We start from the raw sequence: 17,752 nt of genomic DNA on the forward strand, positions 1-17,752 counted from the left end.
AAACTGGCGAAAAGCCGGATGTGTGAAACCGGCCAAAGCCTGCATCAATTTCTGCTGAAACATCTCCAGAGCAGGTTTTAGTCCCATGGGCATTCTCAGCCATTTATAGCGTCCAAATGGTGAAGAAAATGTTGTCAATAAACTTGATTCTTCAGTCAGTTCCACATGCCAGAATCCATTTTTGACATCACATACAGAAAATATTTTAGCCTCTGATAGATCTGGGAGAACATCATCCAATGTTGGCATTGGGTAATGATTTCTTTTCAGCGCCTCGTTTACTGACTTAGAATCAATGCATATTCTTAACTTGCCTGATGGTTTCTGCACTATGACCAAACTGCTGATCCAATCTGTGCTCTTCTAGACTGGTGCTATCATGCCTCTTCTCTGTAAATCTTGTAGCTCTACTTTCAGTGGTTGCATTAAAGCTACAGGCACTCTTCTTGGAGGTAATCTGGTAGGCTGCATGGTTTAATCAATTTCTAGCCTGTATTTACCTTCAAAACACCCATCACCTTAAAATAAATCAGCATACTCCATTTTTATTTTTTGAAAGTCCAAATTGCGCTCTGCATTTAGTTTGGGATTTTGTATATCCTGGAAAACGTCAACAGACATAGTGTTTTGAGACTTTACTTTTATTAAAGTACATTGCCTGCACTGCTTTTACTCCCAGTAATGGTACATGGTTCCCATGTAGCACGGTAAATTCAGCTCTGTAACTTTTCCTGTTACATGGGTTTTGTATTTTGAGCTTAAATGTCCCCATAGGTTTCAGAACACTTTTGTTGTACATCACTAGTACCTTGTCCGTTGGCTCAATGGAAACCTGTTTGTTCAGCAGAGCACTTGGAATTACATTGCAGCTTGCTCCACAATCCAGAAATCTGAAATCTAATGGGCTTCTCATCCAACAGGAAGGTTGAATAGAGCTGCTTGGCATCCTTGACTACTGGCTGCCTGATTACATTGACATTCGCTGATGCAGGCCACAGCTCTAGCCATGTAATGTCCTCTGTACTGTCCGTGTCTTGTGTCACAGTTTGGATCTGTCTATGCTGTTTGCCTATTCCCAGCCTACAGACAGCTGAGAAATTATTCTTCTTGTCACATGATCTGCAGGTTTCGCCATATGCTGGACACTTGATTTTGTCTTTCTCATGTCTTTTACCACAATATTTGCAGTGGATCGTACATAGGCTGGACTCACACGAACGTATTAAAAAATGGTCCCATTCTCGTTTGCGAGAGTTGGACTAATTTTTCTCACTTGTCATCAGTGTGCTCTCAGTGTGCTGTCAGTATGCTGTCCGTGTGCAATCCGTTTTTTACTCAGCAGCTATTAGTCATTTACAGTCAATTACAGGAACATTTACAGTGTTCTATGCTACATGATAGAATTGTATCCATAAAAACGGATGTCACTAGGATGGTCCGTGTGCTGTTCGTGTGCTATCCGTTTTTTTCTCGCACCCATAGACATGTATTGGCGATTCTCGGCCATTTTACGCATGAATACGCAGCATTCTGTCGCTTTTCTTGCATCCCGAATCTGGATGCGAGAAAAGCTGACCAGCAGCTCGCACTCATAGAATAACATTGGTCCGAGTGTAATGCGAGAATTTCTCGCATTGCTCTTGTCCGTTTTTGTCGCTCGTGTGAGCGTACCCTTATAGGAGAGCTTGGACTCGTTTTTACTTTCATGGATACTGCATGTACCTTATCATCATAATTATCACTGATGCATGCCATCTTCGTCAGGCTATGTTTTGTCAGCTCTGCAGCCCTGCAGATTTGCATGCATCTCTCCAAGTTCAACTCTTCCTCTCTGAGTAATCTTTCTCTGAGACGAATGTCTTTGATGCTGCAAACAATTCTGTCTCTTATGAGACAATCTCTGATTTCCCCAAAGCCATATGTTGCAGGCAATATCCTCAGCTCTGTCACATATCTGTCTACATTTTCACCATCTGCCTGCTGTCTTGTGAAAAATGTGTATCCCTCCACAGTCTCATGTGTCTTCGGGTCAAAATGTTTATCAAATGCCTCCACAATGTCTGCTAGGACGAGGCGGTCTGTGTCTGGCAGTAAGGGCTGGGCTTAGAGGTACTTTACACACTGACATCAGACTGCACTCGCACCAGTGTTAATCATTGAGCCAGTTTCCTCGTTCCTCGTTCCTGTTATTTCTCCACACGAATATTGGTGCAATCGCAGCATGCTGCGTTTTGCAGCGAGTCTCAGCTCACGCTCCCCAACATCGCACTGCACTTGCATGTTATGCAACTGCAGTGCGGTGCACGCAGAGACAGACAGCGGAGGAGATGGGGAGAAAATGTTCCATCCATCTTCTCAGCAGCTGTGATACGATCGCAAGATCGCATCACAGTCACATGACCCTCGGCTGACACCTGCAGCAGAGGATCATTAGCATATTGTTTCAGATGCTCCCGCATCAGAAGCAGTACACAAGTGGAAGTGGTACACAAGTGGTACACAAGTGGAAAAGAGCCCTACAGCAGAGTTCCCCAACTCCATTCCTCAAGAGCCACTAACAGATCATGTACAGTGGAACCTCGCTTAACGAGTAACCCAGTTAGCGAGTATTTCGCTTAACGTGCAAAGCTTGCTGTAAATTTGCAACTTAGTTGACGAGCAAGCTTTGCTGACCAAGCAAAATACTCATGGCACACTCTTCCGGTTCTGTACATCCACCGCACTCTAACCCGCTCCTGAAGTCCACACAAACACACAAAAACACACACAAATACACACAAACAAACAAGCACACATGCACGCACATGTGACGCCCTGGACTAGCCAGGTAGTCACAGGGAGACCCCCTGCACAAACACCATGCCCCTAATAAGGTGACAGCAGCCAACCTACAAACCCTTGTCACCTCTCTCAGTGTTCAATGGTCACACCAGGAGGTGGAGCCATGCGGTTGGCCATGCCCACCGAGGAGTCCAGAGGGCCTGAGACAGGAAACAGTCAGTCAGTCAGTCAGTACAGTACAGTGAAGTGGAGTGGAGTTCAAGTTCAAGTGCAGCAGGCCTGTGGCATCAGGTCTGCAGCGACAACACAGACCGGTGCCGAGGTCGTAGCCCTGGTACCGTGGCAAGGAGGCAGACGGTGGTTTCCCCCTGCAGGAGCCTGGAAGACAGCTGGTGGAACTATAAGGGACAGTGTAGTGGCCCGCTGGAACCGAACCGGGGAGCCAACTGGAAACCGGATCACCAGGAGGGGTACTCAGACCCAGAACAAGGTCCAGAAGCTACTGGACCACGTTGAATTCACTGATTGAGGCCTGGACCTTAGGTGCTTTCCCGTCCCAAGACCCGAAAGAAGGCAACAGCCCACCGAGGGGGATAGAAAGCCACCGCACAGGCAGAGAGATCCCATGGGCCAGCGCCTGCGGGCAAACGGGTTCCCCGACACACATCAAGCCAGGGAGCGGACTACCGTTGCTAAAGCATAGGCAGTCAAGTTCTACCACAGAGGTGCAGGAGAAAGGCGAGAACCACCAACCTGAGAAAGGGGCAAAGCGCAGCCGGCTGCGGGCACCGACCACCATCCTTTTTGGTTTACCAGAGACTCCGGTATCTGTCATAGTGAGTACATCAGTGCCATCGGGCCGCGCACCGCACCACACCACACCATCTTGCCCGCACCTCACAACCACCAGGCCCCGGGACCATCACCCCCTGCCCACGGAGGGATCAACACCAGGCTGCATAACATCATCCCCGGGAGCCTAGTTAAGGTGCTGCGGTGCTGTCCACATTCACCACAACCCGTGGGTGGCGTCACGAACTTACACCCTTAAACTCCACGGCCTCGGCCGTGAACCTTCCCCACCGAAATCCCTACATGTAGCGCGAACTCCCTTTCAGAGCGACGTGACCCCCGGGTCCGGGAGGAGCTCGAGCCTCCCACCGACGAGCACGGACCCGAACGGCTCGGCAACCAGCCGAGCCCCGAGGCGGTACACACACTCACACATATTATGCTCACCTCACCTTCCGTTCCATCGCAAGCCTCATGGTTCTTGTAGTTCGCCGGTGCAGGATGTGTATCGTCAACCATAGCGACGAGGGAGGAACTTGCTCTAGCAGCGGAAGTTCCTCCCTCGTCGTGATGGTTACCCGATACACATCCTGTACCGGCGAACTGCAAGATCCATGAGGCCGGCGATGGAATGAAAGGTAAGGTGAGCATAATATGTGTACTGTACCTTCCGTTCCATCGCCGGCCTCATGGTACTTGTAGTTTGTCGGTACAGGATGTGTATCGGCAACCATCGCGATGAGGGAGGAACTTCCGCTGTCAGTCGCTACTCAAAGGCAGAGCGCTGGCCAATCAGAGGTGAATGGCTCCTGCCTTTGATGTCAGTTGTCTGGCAGAGGAAGTTCCTTCCTCGTTGCGATGGTTAACCGATACACATCCTGTAGCAGCGAACTACAAGATCCAGGAGGCCGGCGATGGAACGGAAGGTAAGGTGAGCATAATATGTGTGCGTGCGTGTTTGTGTGTGTTTGTGTGTGTTTGTGCGTGTTTGTGCGTGTTTGTAGATGTGTGGAATGACACAATAGGGAACCAGGATGGAACATTTAACAAGTTGTGGAACAAATTGTCTGCATTGCAATGATTTCCTATGGGAAATCTTGCTTTACTGAACGATTAACTTGGTTAACAAGCAGACTCCCAGAACGGATTGTTCTCGTTAACCAAGGTTCCACTGTATTCAGGATTTCCTTAGTATTGCGCAATTAATAAGTCCATCACCTGGGCATTATTAAGGAAATCCTGAAAACATGGACTGGCGTTGGGGAATATGGAATTAGAGTCTTCTCTTATGGCGTGCACTTCCACCCCCTCATCCACCTCAGATGCTGCCAATGACAGCTTGAGACAGATGAACTGCCAAGGTGTAATTGGAGGGGTAGAGCAGAATGCAGGTTTCAAAATCCGCGCCCAACCACAGAAAATCCAGATGCTTGTTAGTAAATCCTTTCTTTATTTATTTTTTTACAGGTCTACGCGTTTTGAGGACATATCCGTCCTCATCATCAGGACAAGGTGCAAAGAATGACTTGATAGTCTTTTTTTGCACCTTGTCCTGATGATGAGGACGGATATGTCCTCGAAACGCTTAGACCTGTAAAAAAATAAAGAAAGAAAGGATTCACTAACAAGCATCTGGATTTTCTGTGGTTGGGCGCGGATTTTGAAACCTGCTTTCTGCTCTACCTCTTGGAATATATCTACACTGCGGAACTGCTGCCTTCCACCTTTATTACATGCCTTCATAGGGGTTGTGACTTGCACAACCCCACCAGGTGAGTGTTTTAATCCACACTTGCCCCCACGTGTTATACCGGGTAAGACCCTATTTTGCGCCTTCTCTTTCCACAGTCACCTTCACAAGGTATAATTGGAAGCATCTGGCAGGGAGGTGTGAAAAGTGCATACCCCCAAGAAAACTGAAAAAATGATCAGTTGAACTGCATAGCAGAGTTTTCACACGATGCACTCCAAAATTAACAAATGTGAACATCTCTGCAATGGAGTGACACAGCACAAAATGGAAAACAGCAGAATCAGTAGAGCTGAGTCACTTTTACAGGATTTTTAACTTTTTTTTTGAGGAAGTGACAGATCTAGAGATGAAAAAATAGTAAAATAGAAAGATTGTGGAACAAGGCGGCACAGCAGTCCAGCAATCTGGCAGTCAGGTCACGCGGGTGCACACTTCCTGCTTCCCTCAGTGAAAGTTGAGCCCGCTGGCGGATTGCAATATGGCACTCTGGCAGCGGGTTCCACTTTCACTGAGAGCAGCGGGTTCAACCTTCACTGAGGGCAGTGGGGAGCCCAGACTGTGAACTCCGGTGACTTGCTATCCAGATTGCTAAACTTTTGTGGCACCGTGTCCCGCAGTCAGGTAGTCCAGTAATCTGGCAACGGGTTCACTGACGGTCACACTTGGTACTGGTGGAACTCGGCACTGGAACTGACCTGATTGACGTCACTGTTGCTCTCAGTGTGCCCTAGAAGCTCTAGTTAGTGGTCGCATTTTCCATTACTGCAGCTTCTGGATGAGTAGAGTCGATATTGCCATGGGACGTCATGTAGATTATGTCAGACCTGCGAGGGTATTTTTGGGGTTAATAAATTGTTAAATGAGGGTATGGGGTTTTTTTTTCTTAGAGCGTTGGTAATGGTGGGGATTTATAGAAACCTCTCCATCACCAACCCAGGGCTTGATGACATCTGTGATTTTTGACAAATCCCAGCTGTCATTAACCCCTTATATTACCCAGATTGCCACTGCACCAGGGCAATCGGGATAAGCCGGGTAAAGCACCACAATTTGCGCATCTAATGGATGCACCAATTGTGGGGTGGCTGCAGCTGCTATTTTTAGGCTGGGGAGTGGTCAATAACTATGGGCCTGTCCAGTCTGAGAATACCAGTCCCCAGCTGTCTATCTTATCTTGACTGGGTGTCAAATTGGAGGGGACTGCATACCTTTTTTTTTAATTATTTATTTAAATCATTTTAAAAAAGCCACATGGGGTGTCTTGTATTTTGATACACAGCCAAGATAATGCACACAGCTAGGGGCTGTAGCCTGTAGCCATCTGCTTTATCTGCGCTGGGAGTCAATATCAAGGGGGGATCCTACGCAATTGTTTCCAATTATTTATTTGTTTTTACGCTCCACTTTCTGACCCAGACAGCTAGTGTGAGGGCAACCAATTACAGACGCCAGCACAAAGGGTGGGAGGGGGAAGCAGGACTAGAATCAATCACAGACACCGGCACAGAGGGTGGGTGGGGGAAGCATTGCATATTAACAGTTATTGAGGGGACTAGGAAGGAGTCTGAAAGCCACGGGAAACTTGGTAAGTGTAATTCTCCTGCTTTAATGACAGCAAGTAACTTTTCTTTCACTGTGCCTCTAAATTACAGTAATGCCAGTAGCAAAGATGGCTACAGCATTACAGTGATTGGCAAGCAAGCCAAGCATGTTTAATGGCTGAAAATCAGATGCCAAACATGCTGGGAGGGGACTTTAAACTCACAAGGTGAATACCAAAATACTTGTCGAGATACGGATATCGCAAATACCTTAATATTTGTGTTAGTAACTAATAGTGCTGAATATATTCACTCATGACTAGACAGGTCTTCAAAAAAGTTTTAAATTCATTGTAGGTTGATGATTGCTATATTGGTGTTGCTTATACTACTTGGACCCCCATTTATTGCCAAAATGGGACATACGTAGGTATGTATGTCATTTTCATCTGGCTCTTCCATGGCCACAAGACAATGTAAGACTGGCTTAAATAGAATAACTAAACCCAGCAAAACAGCAATCAAATCTCACACTTCTGCTTTCTGTAATCCAAAAGACAGATTACACTTGACAACAGGCAGTGGAGAGCAAGTTACACAGAAGGGAAAACCAAATGGAATAGACTTTGGAGTGATTATTGAGATTAAGAGTAGACATCATGTTTAAAAAAACTGATCTGTAGATTGCTTGTTTACCGCATTATATAGTAATCCCTTCCTGACATTGGACATACCCATTATGTCCTGATGGCCAGTGTGTTCCCAACCAAGGACGTATGCGGTACATAGTGGTGATCGTGCAGGCACATGAGCTGTGCCCATGCGATTGCCATCTGGATTTTGGCTTTTCTGACAGATGAGCCCCAGCACTCACAGCTAGGGATGGTCCTCGTGCCATCCCTGGCTGTTTAACCCAATACCGATCGCAGCATTTATGGGGCTGGGAGAAGGCGCGTGTTTCTTCTCTCTGATCGGTGCCCCCTTGATGTAATTGCGAGGCCTGATCATTGTAATGGTGACCAAAGGTCATCATGAGCAAGATCCCAGAGGCTTTTGTAAGTACTGCCCTGACAGCTACTGTATAATGTATTACAATGCTGATGCAGTGAATAGATTATATCAGCTGTCAGAGCAATATAAGGTTATATCCTATATAGGGACTAAGTAAATAAGATTGTAAAACATGTTTTTACAAAAATTAGAAAATAAAGAACAAAAAAAAAACAACCCATACCAATAAATATAAATACCGTATTTTTTGCTTTATAAGACGCACCTGGTTATAAGACACACCCCCAAATTTGGTGAAGGAAAAGAGAATTTTTTTTTAATGTTAAATGGGGTCCATCTTATAATGCCAGTGTCCGTCTAACAAATCATATAGGGTATATGTCCCTCATAGCCCCCCATCCTAAAATTAGCCCCCTTAATCTGGATATGGCCCCCTTATATTGAATATAGCCCCCTTGTGCTGGCACACGTTCCCCTGTGCTGCCTATGGCCCCCTATGCATTGCACACATCCCTCTGTGCTGCCTATGGCCCCCTATGGATTGCATACGTTCCCCTGTGCTGCCTATGGCCCCCTATGGATTGCACACATTCCCCTGTGTTAGATATCGCACCCATGCTGCTGCCCATAGTAAAATAAAACACTCTTTCCTTACCTCCTGCAGCGCTGATCTCCCTCCTGTCTCCCTCCGTGCTTCTGTTCCTCCACTTCCTGGTTCTTGGTGCCGGTCATGTGATCGGCACAGCAGAGTGATCTCATCTCTGCGTGCCTGATCACAGTGGAAGCAGGGACTCCGGGGAGAAACGCTGGAGGGGGTAAGTAAAGCTTTTTTATTTTAGGATGAGCAGCAGCATGGGGGCCATATCTAACACAGGGGGGCATGTGCGATCACAGGGGGGGCGCAGGCTCATATAATATGTACCGCTCCCCCAGCCCATCGCTGCGGTGCGGTCTCAGCACCATGGTGATGCACAGCGGCTGTGCATATTATATGAGCGGGAGCAGGAGATCTAACGCTGCCGCCCGCAGCGCCCCCAGCAGTACTCCAGAGCTGCCCCCACCTCCCCTGGACCTTGCAGTGTATATATATATATATATATATATATATATATATATACACACACCCCGTATATTCGGCTTATAAGACGCACTCCCTACTTTCCCCCAAAATTTGGGGGAACAAAAGTGCGTCTTATAAAGCGAAAGATATGGTAATTATACAAAAAACAAAACAAAACACATATCTGGTATTGCAGCATCAATAAGAACATGGTCTATGAAACTGTAACACTAGTTAACCCCGTGAGTGAACATCGTAAAAAAAAAAGCGTAGCAAAAACTGTCTTTTCATCATATAGCTGACAAAAAAGTTTAATAAACGTGATCAAATGTCATATATAAATAAAAATGGTACCTATAAAAATGTAATTTTGTACACAAAAAACAAGCCACCATTCAGCTCCATCAGCAAAAAAATAAAGAAGCTATAGATCTCAGCATTGAGCAATGCAAAAACTATTTTTTCTTATCTAGAAAAATTTTTTTATGTCATAAAAGCTGAAAAAAAATGTAAATGTGGTATCACTGTATTCTGACTGACCTGAAGAATAAAACCTGTGTGATCACTTTTATGAAAGATGAATAGGGGAAAAAAACAATTCCTGAATTGCTGTTTCTTCTTTATTCGGCCTCACAGAAAGTGGAATAGAAAGCGATCAAAAAATATTATGTGGCACAAAGCGATACCAATAAAAAATCAAACTCATTCTGCAAAAAACAAGGTCACACATGACTCTGTCATTAGAAAAATAAAAAAAACTATAGCCTTCAAAATTTGGTAATGCAAAAAGCCTTTATTTTGTAAAAAAAAAAGTGTTATTTAGTGTGATAGTAGCCAAATCTTAAAAAAATACAGTAAATTCGGTATCACTGTAATCTTACTGACCTCATACTAAACCTACCTAAGCACTTATACCGCACGCACGGTGTACGGCGTAAATAATAAATAAAGCCAATTCTTCAACTACCGTTGATTTGTTCATTCTGTCTCCCAAAGATTGCAGTATGGCGCAGCTCACATTTATCCTGCATTCTACGCTGAGGACTTACACTGGGGACTACGAGTAAATTTCTGAAAAATGTGATTCAGACAGAATTCCCAAAGGAAAATTCACTGTAATGGGACTGAGGGAGTCACTTTGAACTCTTGTCTGTAGGTGGTGTCTATATTTGTATGCCTCTTTTTAGGTGTGCACTAAAGTGCGGTCATCAACAGTCCCAAGTAACTCTGCTGCCTCATTATAGTGAATGGATCCGCCGGGGGTTTCACTTCAATCACATATTTCAGATATATAGATGTAAACCCTAATGTAAGTGCTTAGCACAGAGCACAGGATAAATGTAAATTCATCCAAAAAGTTCTGTACCCCAAATTGCTATCAAATAGCATTCAACTGAATCCACAAAAAAACAGGTCCCCACTCAGGTCATCTGTTAACAGAAATATAGGGGACTTCCATGTTACTGGTAGCATGAAGGCTTTGGAAAAGCGCTATGGCTCCCCAAAAAGAGAAATCCAGCAAAACCTGCACTCCCAAATTCAAATGCCTCTTTCCCTTCTGAGCACCACAATGTGTTTAAACCACAGTTAACGTTCACGTTTGACATTGTAGTGAGGAGAGATCGTGTGTTGCTGCAGAAGCAAAAGCTGAGCACAATGCATGAGCACTACAATATACTGTGCATTACAAGAGTTTATGTGCAAATTTTAACTCTGCAACATTTAATGTGTTTGACTTCATGGTTGTTTTCCAGAGACTAAATCATCACTTTACCATTAGATCAACTACCAGAGGGGTGTAATTTCCAAAAAAATTTCACTAAGGCCAAAAACACACATCCGTTAAAACCACGTCCGTATAAAACGGGCCATTTTTCGGGTCCGTTTTCGTTTTTTTTAGGTCCCTTTTTATGGTATGTGTGGCCTGCGTGTGTATCCCGTATGCTAGCCGTATGTGCATGTGGAATGTCCGTGTGTGTGAGTGAAATAACTGACATGTGTGTGTGTTGTCCGTGTGAAATGTTCCGTGTGTGTGTGTGATGCACAATGTCGTTGATACATGTCGGCAGATGAGATTGAACTTGGGTGAACTTAACCCGACTTCATTGTCATGCCGCGGCTCTGTCTGTGTGCCGCGTACTGATTAGCGGTCACCCGTGAAGGACTCACCGGTGACCGCTAATCCCCTGAGTGACTGAATTGAGCAGCCCTCTCTCATACTCACCGTTCCCCGATCTCCGGCGCGGCTCTGCACTGCTGTTATAAAAGCTCTGGCGGCTTTTACTATTTTGAAAAAGCCGGCCGCTCATTAATCAATCTCGTATTCCCTGCTTTACCCGCACACAGGCACCTGTGATTGGTTGCAGTCACACACGCCCACCACGCTGAGTGACAGCTGTGTCACTGCACCCAATCACAGCAGCTGGTGGGCGTGTCTATACTGTGCAGTAAAATAAATAAATAAATAATTAAAAAAAACGATAAGACAGATAAGACAGAGAGACCGACCGACAGACATAGAGAGAGACCGACCGACCGACGGACTGAGGGAGAGAACGAAACAGAAAAAGAAAAAAGACCGACATCACATGAAAAAAGCACAAAACATACAGGGAACAAACAGAGATGCGTCCGTGTCACTCGGACGTGCGCACAGACCCATTGACTTTCATTGGGTCCGTACTGCGTGTTGCATGCTGAAAAAGGACATGCTTCCGTGCAAAACGGAGACACAAACGTAGCACGCACACGGACCCATGGACCTTAATGAAAAACGCAAATGTGTCCTCAAACATTAAATAACATTGGTGCACGTTTGTCCGTGTCTCCGATATATACGGAAACGGACCAAACACGCACGTTTTCTACGGATGTGTGTTGCAGGCCTTAAGCGGGTTTCTGCTGTTCTGGCACTTATGAGCTCTGCAAATGGAGTCCAAAATCTATTCTAAGAAAATCTGTGCTCCAAAAGTCAAATCCTGCTCCCTCCCTCTCGGGCTCTGCCACGTTGCCAAACAAAACTGTTCAGTCACATGTGGAATATTGCCATGTTCAGAAGAAATTTGACTTACATTCTGCGTTCCTAGATGTATTGTTCATGGGGAAAAAAAAAAAACAAAAAACACTGTCCAGTCACCCTCAAGTGTTTTGTTATGGGTCAAAAGTAAAACACTTCCGGAGGAGGGTGGTGTTTTTTGTTTTTTGGTTTTTTTTGTTTTCTTATATTTTAAGTCTTTGTGAACAATACATCTAAGAACGCAGAGTGTAAAGCGGGTTTTACACACTACGAGATCACTACAGCAAGTTGTTCCTCGTTCCTGCGGCAGCACACATCGCTCCGTGTGACACCGCAGGAACGAGGAACCTCTCCTTACCTGCCTCCCGGCCACAATGCGGAAGGAAGGAGGTGGACGGGATGTTCTTCCCGCTCGTCTCCGCCCCTCCGCTTCTATTGGGCGGCGGTTCAGTGATGCTGCTGTGATATTGCTGTGACGCTGAACGAACCGCCCCCTTAGAAAGGAGGCGGTTCGCCGGTCACAGCGACGTCGCAGGGAAGGTGAGTAGTGTGACGGGTCCGGGCGATGTTGTGGGACACGGGCAGAGATTTGCCTGTGTCGCACAACCGATGGGGGCGGGTACGCACGATGGCGATATCGGTACCGATATCGCAGTGCGTAAAGCGGCCTTAAGTCAAACTTGAGCCTATCACACACTTCCCGCAGCTCACAAAATGCTGTGCATCATGGCGGTGGGTTTTGACTATGCAGGGCCGGCGTCAGCACCGACCGCCGGTCACACACATCGTGCCATAACGCCGCAATCATTATTTTCCCCTGCATTTGCTAAATTTCCCCTCTCCTCTCCATTTGCTCTCTAAGGCCTGCGACACATATCCGTGCCGCCGGTACGTGTTTGCCATTTTTGCACGTACCGGCGGCACGGAGACACGTTCAGCAATGCTACCCTATTGTAGCAGGCACACACACGTAAAACCACACGGAACGTGTGTCCGTATGCGTTTGTACGCATGTGCGTTTTTCTACACGCTGACATGTCAGTGTTTTCTCCGGCAGCACGGGTGTCACACGGCCCGTACCCGTACCACACGGGTGTAGTGTGGATGCGGTCCCGTATGACACGCGCCGGAGAAAACACACGTATCAGTGAAAAAAAACCAAAACATTTACTCACCTTCTCCTGCCCTCCTGTCTCTGCCGCTGCTGCCACTTGCTGCCGACCGCTGCTAATTATTCTCATTTAATATTCACTTCACTGCCTGGCAGCAGCAGCAGCGGGGAGACGGGTGGGCTGGAGACCGAAGATCAGCACCACGGACAGCAGCGCGGACAGCAGGAAGGACCACGTGAGTATGTAAATAACCTGTTCTCCGTATGTTATCACGGATAGTATGCGGAGAACACACGTGGCCCGCACGTACCAGAGACACGTACTTACCTGCACCCAACACGCAGGGGAAATACGTGTCTCTCGGCACGTGCGTGATTTTCACGTGAGTGTGTCGGAGGCCTAACACAGGTTCTGTGACAGTCTGTGTCAAGTTGCTAAGGCAGCAGTCGGGTATCTAAGGGGCCTGCCCGCACCACTCCCTCAGCAACACCCACATCCAATATATTTGACGATCTGTTTAATAATTTCGTTCAGTTGTATTAAGTTCTATGAACAATAACATTTAATGATAATGTATATTTTTCACCCTGTATATTCATTGCATTAATCTTAAATCTTCATAAACTACATACATATTCTAGAATACCCGATGCACTAGAATCAGGCCACTATCTAGTGTATCCATAAAAAACAAACAGCATACAGTTAGTTCATGTGCCATCCGTTTTTTTTCTGGCATCCATTGACTTGCATTGGTAAGTCTAGGCATTTTATTCAACCATATACATCTGCAATTTATTCGATAGGCGAAAAAACACTTGAGGAAAAGAAATCGCAGATCAGCATTGACTCATTGTTTATTATTGGTACGAATGCAATTTAATTTTTTATTGGATTGCAGTTAGCTTATTTATATATAGATTATATAGATGTACGCGAACCCTTATGCAGTGGCTACACGGCTGAGCAATATAATGTACAATTATCATATACATGCTAAATAGTCAAGAAATAGCCTTATTGATAATACATTTATAGAGCTCATCCAAACCAAACCAAAAGATTCAGTATAAAAAAAAGTGCATAAGCTAACCACCATGTAGTCATTCCAGGTAGAAAAATCCGGAAGGTGCTCGTGGGTCAAGAAGGCTACAGTCAATTAAAAAAGGTGGATCCCCAGCACAAAGAATGTCCATAGAAACTTGAAATAAAGAAGTAATAAAACATAACTCCTCCAATCTACGCGTTTCAGACACGATCGTCCTTAGTCATGACCATGACTAAGGACGATCGCGCCTGAAACGCGTAGAACGGAGGAGTTATGTTTTATTCCTTCTTCCCCCTTTGTTTAACCATTATTGGAATAAAATGAAATTTTAACTTTATTTCAAGTTTCTATGGACGTTCTTTGTGCTGGGGATCCACCTTTCTTTGATTGACAAAAGATTCAGTAGTCTGTGGAATTCCACAGGCATCAATTGAGGCAGCTGGAAAAGAGAACCCTAAATACCCGTTATGCTCCATGTGTTGACCCCATGTGTTGACTAACAAGGGCTAACAAGGGCAGTATCCAGGTGTTGTACTAGTCTATATGACCCTCAAAGAAAGAAATCTCTACTGATGCGTTTCCACCTCTGTAGTGAGGTTTCAGTAAAGTTGTGTGGGGAGAAATAAGGCAACAGGTGCCAAATAACGTTAGAGTATTCTAAAGTATCAAATTCAAACATGGCTTTCTGTGGAGTGCAGAGCGCTCGCATCCCAAAATCATTTGGGATGTGTGTGCGCCTCAATGAAACCCTATGGGTCAGTCTGCTGTACAGTTAAAAATGAATAGCACATGAATGTACGCAACGGAAGTGTGAATGGAGCTAAACACAAATAGAATGTTATATTAATTAGTTTTTATAGCTTCAATGGGCACATACAGGATGCAATAAAGCATGTATAAGCCAATACAAAACGGTTTCTGAATAAATAGAATTTCTTTCTTCTTAGTCAATATTTAACCGTACTAGAAATAAAGCTCCCAAACTGACTCAATAGAAGAGTCAGAGAACAGCTAAAGTAAACTCTTACTGTCTACAATCCAGATCCATTGGTCTAGGTCATATTTTAGTCACATACTTGTCGATACATGGTCACTCTTGCCAATATTTCAAGAATATAAGACTTAGTTTATCTGCATTATAAAAACAATACAAATATTTATAAAAGTGGAATAGCTTGTATAAAAAGACAAAAGCAATATATCGATTCTGATTCATTTTTTGGAGAGGATTATTATCTAATGTGAAAGAAACTCCATGCTGTAATACCAGAGCATACTGTTCACAGCATTTAGAGATTTATGAAAAGCTACTACAGAGAATAGTTCTTCTGCCGCACATCAATGTTGTGTCTACACAACTTTATTCCGTTGGGAATAGAATTCTAAATATTTGACAAAAATCCTCATTTAAGTAATACATCATAGGAAACACTACGACAATAAGCAGCAGGACAGTGAATGGATTTTTTTAGGATTAGTAGGATACAATATACTGCTGTTTTTACTATGTTACTGCACAAGCTCCTAGGGCCAGATTCAATATTTTCTGATGAGAGTGATTGAAGAAAACTGCCGTTCACGTCAGTGCCAGTTTTCACAGTGGGATCAGATGCTTCAGACAATATCAGGTCCTTTCCTCTGCTTCATTACTGAAGTCTACTAACACACAGCATAGCTTATCTCCAACCTTTTCACAGCCTGCCTCCTCCGCAAAAATGTATGGAAGAGATACTCTTATCAAAAAGTAATAAAGCTTATAACACTGTCTGAAACTGTAAAAAACATTTATACTAGAGGGAAAAAAAAGACAAAACTTTTGTAAAAAGATTTATATTACTAATTGAAGTATATTTATAGTTTGCTTCTTTGCAATAACTCGATAGTGTGTGCTAAGGTAATAAACTTTGTAAGGCCTGAAACACACATCCGTGAAACACGTGTGTGTTTGGTCCGTTTCCGTGTATACTGGAGACACGGCCAAACGTGCACCAATGTTACTATATCTCAGCGGTTACAATTGCGTTTTTGGTTATGTCCGTGAGTCCGTCTCCGTGATGTGTTTTTTGGTCCGTGTCTCACGCCAGCATGTCCGTTTTCTGCACGCAACACGCAGCACGGACCCAATGAAAGTCAATGGGTCTGTGCGCACGTCCGAGTGACACGGACGCATCTCTGTTTGCTCCCTGTATGTTTTGTGCTTTTTTCATGTGATGTCGGTCTTTTTTCTTTTTCTGTTTCGTTCTCTCCCTCAGTCCGTCGGTCGGTCTCTATGTCTGTAGGTCGGTCTCTCTGTCTTATCTGTCCCTCTAGCTGTCTGTCGGTCAGTTCCCCCCCCCTCTCTCATACTTACCGTTCCCCGATCTCCGGCGCGGCGCTGCACGGCTGTTATAATAACTCCGGCGGCTTTTACTATTTTGAAAAAGCCGGCCGCCCATTAATCAATCTCGTATTCCCTGCTTTCCCCGCCCACCGGCGCCTGTGATTGGTTGCAGTCACACACGCCCACCACGCTGAGTGACAGCTGTCTCATTGCACCCAATCACAGCAGCCGGTGGGCGTGTCTATACTGTGCAGTGAAATAAATAAATAAATAATTTAAAAAAACGGCGTGCGGTCCCCCCCAATTTTAATACCAGCCAGATAAAGCCATACGGCTGCAGGCTGGTATTCTCAGGATGGGGAACTCCACGTTATGGGGAGCCCCCCACCCTAACAATATCAGTCAGCAGCCGCCCAGAATTGCCGCATACATTATATGCGACAGTTCTGGGGCTGTACCCGGCTCTTCCCGATTTGCCCTGGTGCGTTGGCAAATCGGGGTAATAAGGAGTTATTGGCAGCCCATAGCTGCCAATAAGTCCTAGATTAATCATGTCAGGCGTCTCCCCGAGATTCCTTCCATGATTAATCTGTAAGTGACAGTAAAAAAACACACACACCCGAAAAAAATCCTTTATTAGAAATAAAAAACACAAACAAATTCCCTCATTACCAATTTATTAACCCCGACAAACCCTCCATGTCCGGCATAATCCACGGACTCCAACGTCGCTTCCAGCTCTGCTGCATGGAGGTGACAGGAGCAGCAGAATACACCGCCGCTCCGGTCACCTCCACGCAGCTAATGAGATGAGTAGCGCGATCAGCTGCTGTCACTGAGGTTACCCGCGGCCACCGCTGGATCCAGCGGTGACCGCGAGTTACCCGAATGACAGCAGCTGATCGCGCTACTCATCTCATTAGCTGCGTGGAGGTGACCGGAGCGGCGGTGTATTCTGCTGCTCCTGTCACCTCCATGCAGCAGAGCTGGAAGCGACGCTGGAGTCCGTGGATTACGCCGGACATGGAGGGTTTGTCGGGGTTAATAAATTGGTAATGAGGGAATTTGTTTGTGTTTTTTATTTCTAATAAAGGATTTTTTTCGGGTGTGTGTGTTTTTTTACTGTCACTTACAGATTAATCATGGAAGGAATCTCGGGGAGACGCCTGACATGATTAATCTAGGACTTATTGGCAGCTATGGGCTGCCAATAACTCCTTATTACCCCGATTTGCCAACGCACCAGGGCAAATCGGGAAGAGCCGGGTACAGCCCCAGAACTGTCGCATATAATGTATGCGGCAATTCTGGGCGGCTG

This window comes from Anomaloglossus baeobatrachus, chromosome 2 (assembly GCF_048569485.1).
Source record: "Anomaloglossus baeobatrachus isolate aAnoBae1 chromosome 2, aAnoBae1.hap1, whole genome shotgun sequence".
Lineage (NCBI taxonomy): Eukaryota > Metazoa > Chordata > Amphibia > Anura > Aromobatidae > Anomaloglossus > Anomaloglossus baeobatrachus.